Here is a 6000-nt window from a genome sequence, read left to right on the forward strand (position 1 = left end):
AGCCTGGCCAGCAAGGGTGAGAGGCTGCTGAGCCCAAACCCTCCCCTCGAGGTCCATCTGCCCTCTCCAGACCATCTAGGCAGCTCCTCCACACCCCGATTCCTGCTGGGACACCCAGTCCCACCCTCTACGGCTCACAGACTGGGGGCCATGCCTGGCCACACATCACGTCTGTGCTGCCAGCAGATGGCTCCGGTGCGTGTGGCCATGACCTACTGCATCTGCACTTGGGGCCGTGCTGGTCTGTGTGCTGGATTATACATAATATAAAATTGACCACTTAACCAGTTTCGCGTGTTAAATTTGGCGGTATTAGGTACGTTCGTGCATTCACAACATGGTGCGCCGTCATCACTATTTTCGACTATCTCATCACCCCAGTAGAACTGTAGCCATCAAACAATGGATGCAGCCCTGGCACTCACCATTCTACCATCTTTCTCTGTGGCTCTGCTGACTCCAGCTACGTCATATCAGTGGAATCCTACAGTATTTTGTCCTTTTTTTTTTTTTCGAGACAGAGTCTCACTCTGTTGTCCAGGCTGGAGTGCAGTGGCACAATCTCAGCTCACTGCAACCTCCATCTGCTGGGTTCAGGCGATTCTCCTGTCTCAGCCTCCGGAGTAGCTGAGATTACAGGCACCCACCACTACACCTGGCTAAATTTTGCATTTTTAGTAGAGACGGGTTTTCAGCATGTTGGCCAGGCTGGTCTTGAACTCCTGACCTCAGATGATCTGCCCGCCTCTGCCTCCCAAAGTGCTGGGATTACAGGCGTGAGCCACCGCACCTGGCCTGTTTTAGCCATTGTGAGTACTGATGCGATAACATGGGTGTGAAATATCTGCCCTTTTTTTTTTTTTTTTTTTGAGACAGTCTCACTCTGTCGCCCAGGCTGGAGTGCAATGGCGCAATCTCAGCTCACTGCAAGCTCCACCTCCTGGGTTCACGCAATTCTCCTGCCTCAGCCTCCTGAGTAGCTGGGATTACAGGCACACATCCACATGCCTGGCTAATTTTTGTATTTTTAGTAGAGACGGGGTTTCACCGTGTTAGCCAGGATTGTGGGCGGCAAGCCACCCAGGTGCTGAGGCAAGAGACAGAGGACACGAGCTGTTCCAGTATAATAAAATATAAAACAAGAATAGTCATAACAGATATAGATCTTAGATATGATTATATATGAATATCATTAATCATTAGCTAGTAGTACTTACTCTTTATTCCAACATTATAATAATCCCTGCTCTATAATCATAACCTAGAAAAACCAGGCCATACACAGATAGGAGCTGAGGGGACATAGTGAGGAGTGACCAGAAGACAGGAGTGTGAGCCTTCTGTTATGCCTGGACAGGGCCACCAGAGGGCTCCTTGGTCTAGCGGTAACGCCAGCGTCTGAGAAGACACCTGTTGCCAGGCGGACCATGGTCTAGCGGTAGCGTCAGTGTCAAGGGAAAACACCTGCTACTTAGCAGACAGGGAAAGGGAGTCTTCTTTTCCCCGGGGGAGTTTAGAGAAGACTCTGCTCCTCCACCTCTTATGGAGGGCCTGACATTAGTCAGGTTCACCCGCAGTTATCTGGAGGCCTAACCGTCTCCCTGTGATGCTGTGCTTCAGTGGTCACGCTCCTAGTCTGCCTTCATGTTCCATCCTGTACACCCGGCTCTGCCTTTTAGATGGCAGTAGCAAATTAGTGAAAGTATTAAAAGTCTCTAATAAGCAGAAATAATGGCGTAAGCCGTCTCTCTCTGTCTCCTCTCTCTCTCTGCTTCGACTACCAGGCAGGGAAGGGCCCCCCTGTCCAGTGGACATGTGACCCACGTGACCTTACCTATTATTGGAGATGGCTCACTCTCCTTATCCCGCCCCTTTGTCTTGTATCCAAGAAATATCAGCGCAGCCTGGCATTTGGGGCCACTACCAGTCTCCGTGATTTGGTGGTAGTGGTCCCCCAGGCCCAGCTGTCTTTTACCTCTTTGTCTTGTGTCTTTATTTCTACACTCTCTCGTCTCCGCACATGGGGAGACACCCATCGACCCTGCGGGGCTGGTCCCTACACAAGATGGTCTTGATCTCCTGACCTCATGATCTGGCTGCCTCGGCCTCCCAAAGTGCTGGGATTACAGGCGTGAGCCACCGCGCCCAGGCTGTGGTTTTGATTTGCATCTCCCTAACGATTAGTGATGTCGAACATTTTCCCTGTGTTGACTGGCCATTTGTATGTCTTCTTTGGAAAAATGCCTATCAAATCCTTCGCCCATTTTTGAATTGGGTTTTTTGTTGAGTTTTATGATTTTTAAAAATCATCTGGATCGGTCAGGCACGGCGGCTCACGCCTGTAATCCCAGCACTTTGGGAGGCCAATGAGAGCGGATCATGAGGTCAGGAGATCAAGACCATCCTGGCTAACACAGTGAAATCCCGTCTCTACTAAAAATACAAAAAAAAAAAAAAATTAGCCGGGCGTGGTGACAGCTGCCTATGGTCCCAGGTACTCAGGAGGCTGAAGCAGGAGAATGGCGTGAACCCAGGAGGCGGAGCTTGCAGTGAGCCGAGATCGCACCACTGCACTCCAACCTGGGTGACAGAGCAAGACTCCATCTCAAAAAAAAAAAAAAAAAATTATCTGGATCTCGGCTGGGCACGGAGGCCCATGCCTGTAATCCCAGCACTTTGGGAGGCCAAAGCGGGCAGATCACAAGGGCAAGAGAACGAGACCATCCTGGCCAACACGGTAAAACCTCGTCTCTACTAAAAATACACAAATTAGCTGGGCATGGTGGCAGGCGCCTGTAATCTCAGCTACTCGGGAGGTTGAGGCAGGAGAATTACTTGAACCCAAGAGGCAGAGGTTGCAGTGACCTGAGACCGTGCCATTGCACTCCAGCCTGAGAGACAGATGGAGACTCCATCTCAAAAAAAAAAAAAAAATTAGCTGGGCATGGTTGCGGGCACCTGTAGCCCCAGCTACTTGGGAGGCTGAGGCAGGAGAATGGCGTGAACCCAGGAGGCGGAGCTTGCAGTGAGCTGAGATCATGCCACTGCACTCCAGCCTGGGCAACAGAGCGAGACGCTGTCTCAAAAAAAATAACTAAATAAAAAATAAATAAACAATCTAGATCTCAATCCCTTGTCATATATGTGATTTTCAAATCTTCTTCCTTTCTGTGGGTTGCTTTTTTATTCAGTTGATATTGTCTTTGAAGTGCAAAAATTATTATTTTTTGAGACAAGAGTCTCACTCTGTTGGCCACGCTGGAGTGCACTGGTGCGATCTCGGCTCACGGCAACCTCCCCGTCCTGGGTTCAAGCAGTTCTCTGCCTCAGCCTCCAGAGTTTAGTTGGGATTACAGCGCCCGCCACCACGCCCGACTAATTTTTGGATATTTAGTAGAGACGGGGGGTTTCCTCACCTTGGCCAGGCCGGTGTTGAACTCCTGATCCACCCGCCTCAGCCTCCCAAAGTGCTGGGATTACAGGCGTGAGCCACCGTGCCCGGCCGATGTGCAGAAATTATTTTGATGACATCCAGTTTGTCTGTCTCTTGTTGCTTGTGCTTTTGGTGTCATATCTAAGAATCTGTTGCCAAATTAGAAGTTGAGAAGGTTTTTACCCCCCGTTTTTTTTCTAAGAGTTTTATAGTTTTAACTTTTGTTGTTGTTTTTTGGGTTTTTGTTGAGACGGAGTCTCGCTCTGTCACCCAGGCTGGAGTGCAGTAGCGCCATCTCGGTTCACTGCAACCTCTGCCTCGCAGGTTCAAGCGATTCTCCTGCCTCAGCCTCCCAGGTAGCTGGGATTACAGGCGCCTGTCACCACACCCGGCTAATTTTTGTATTTTTAGTAGAGTCAGGGTTTCACCATGTTGGCCGGGCTGGTCTCTGTGGGCGGCAAGCCACCCAGGTGCCGAGGCAAGAGACCAAGGGCACGAGCTGTTCCAGTATAATAAAGAAAATATACAGAATAAGGATAGTTATACTGGAAATAGAATATAGATATGATGATATATGAATATTATTAATCATTAGTTTGTAGCATTACTCTTTATTCCTATATTATAATAATCTCTGTTCTACAATTATAACCTGGGAAAAACCAGGCCATACAGAGATAGGAGCTGAAGGGACACGGTGAGAAGTGACCAGAAGGCAAGTGTGAGCCTTCCGTCATGCCCAGACAGGGCCACTAGAGGGCTCCTTGGCCTAGCGGTAACGCCAGTGCCTGGGAAGACGCCCGTTACTTAGCCGACCGGGAAAGGGAGTCTGCCTTTCCCCCGGGGAGTTAGAGAAGACTCGCTCCACCACCTCTTGTGGAAGCCCTGACATCAGTCAAGCCCGCCCGCAGCCATCCGGAGGCCTAAACGTCTCCCTGTGATGCTGTGCTTCAGCGGTCACACTCCTGGTCCACTTTCATGTTCCGCCCTGTACATCGGGCTCTGCCTTCTAGATAGCAGTAGCAGAATTAGTGAAAGTATTAAAGTCTTTGATCTCTCCAAGAAATGCATATAAGAAATAATGATATAAGCTGTCCTCTCTCTCTCTCTCCGCCTCGGCTACCAAATATGGAAGGGCCCCCTGTCCGGTGGACATGTGACTCGCGTGACCTTACCTATCACTGGAGATGACTCACACTCCTTCCCCTGCCCCCTTGCCTTGTATCCAATAAATAACAGCGCAGCCAGGCATTCGGGGCCACTACCAGTCTCCATGACTTGGTGGTAGTGGTCCCCTGGGCCCAGCTGTCTTTTCTTCCATCTCTTTGTCTTGTGTCTTTATTTCTACGATCTCTCATCTCCGCACACGAAGAGAAAAACATACAGGCAGAGTAGGGCAGGATCCTATAGTCTCGAACTCCTGACCTCGTGATCCACCCGTGTCTGCCTCCCAAAGTGCTGGGATGACAGGGGTGAGCCACCGCGTCTGGCCCAACTTTGTTCTTTTCCAACATTGCTTTGGATTGCTTAGGGAAGTATTAACATCTTAACAACGCTGTCTTCCTACTCACCAACGAGGGCTCCTTTGCACTTATTTGATTTCTTTCAGCAATGTTTTGTAGTTTTCAGTGTACAAGTATTTCACCTCCTTGGTTACATTTATTCCTTGGCATTTTACTTTTTAGATGTTGTTGCAGATAGAATCGTTTTCTTCATTTCCTTTTTGGACTGTTCGTTGCAGGTGCAGAGAAATGCAAGATTTTCTTGTTGATACTATGCCCTGCAACTTTACTGAATTTGTTTACTAACTCTAGTAGCTTTCTTGTGTATTCTTTGGTATTTTCTACATGTAGGATCATGTTACCTGTGAATAGAGATAGTTCTACTTCCTTCTTTTCCATTTGAATGCCTCTTATTTCTTTTTCTCATGTAATTGCCCCTGGGCAGGACTTTCAGTAAAACATTTAATAGCAGTGGTGAAGCAGGCTTCTTGTTCTTTTTTTTTTTTTTTTTGAGACAGAATCTAGCTCTGTCGCCCAGGCTGGAGTGCAGCAGCTCAGTCTCGGCTCACTGCAACCTCAGCTTCCTGGATTCAAGTGATTCTCCTGCCTCAGCCTCCCAAGTAGCTGGGATTAAAAGCATGTGGAAAAAACACGCAGCTGGGGCCAGCCGGTGGCTCACACCTGTAATCCCAACACTTTGGGAGGCCGAGGCACGTGGATCACGCAGTCAGGAGTTCAAAACCAGCCTGGCCAACAGAGTGAAACCCCGACTCTACTAAAAATACAAAAATTAGCCAGGCATGGTGGCGGGCGCCTGTAGTCCCAGCTAGGGGAGTCTGAGGCAGGAGAATTGTTGAACCCAGGAGGTGGAGGCTGCAGTGAGGCGAGATCGCGCCACTGCACTCCAGCCTGGGCAACGGAGCGAGACACAGTCTCAAAAAAAAAAAAAAAAAAAAAAAACCAAAAAAAACCACGCAGCTGGCTGGGTCACAGAGCCGTCAAGGAACCCTACGTTTCTGTCAGGACAAGAGAAACGGCAAGTGGAACTGGGGGACCCCACTGTGT

Source organism: Hylobates moloch, unplaced genomic scaffold (assembly GCF_009828535.3).
Source record: "Hylobates moloch isolate HMO894 unplaced genomic scaffold, HMol_V3 SCAFFOLD_10, whole genome shotgun sequence".
NCBI lineage: Eukaryota > Metazoa > Chordata > Mammalia > Primates > Hylobatidae > Hylobates > Hylobates moloch.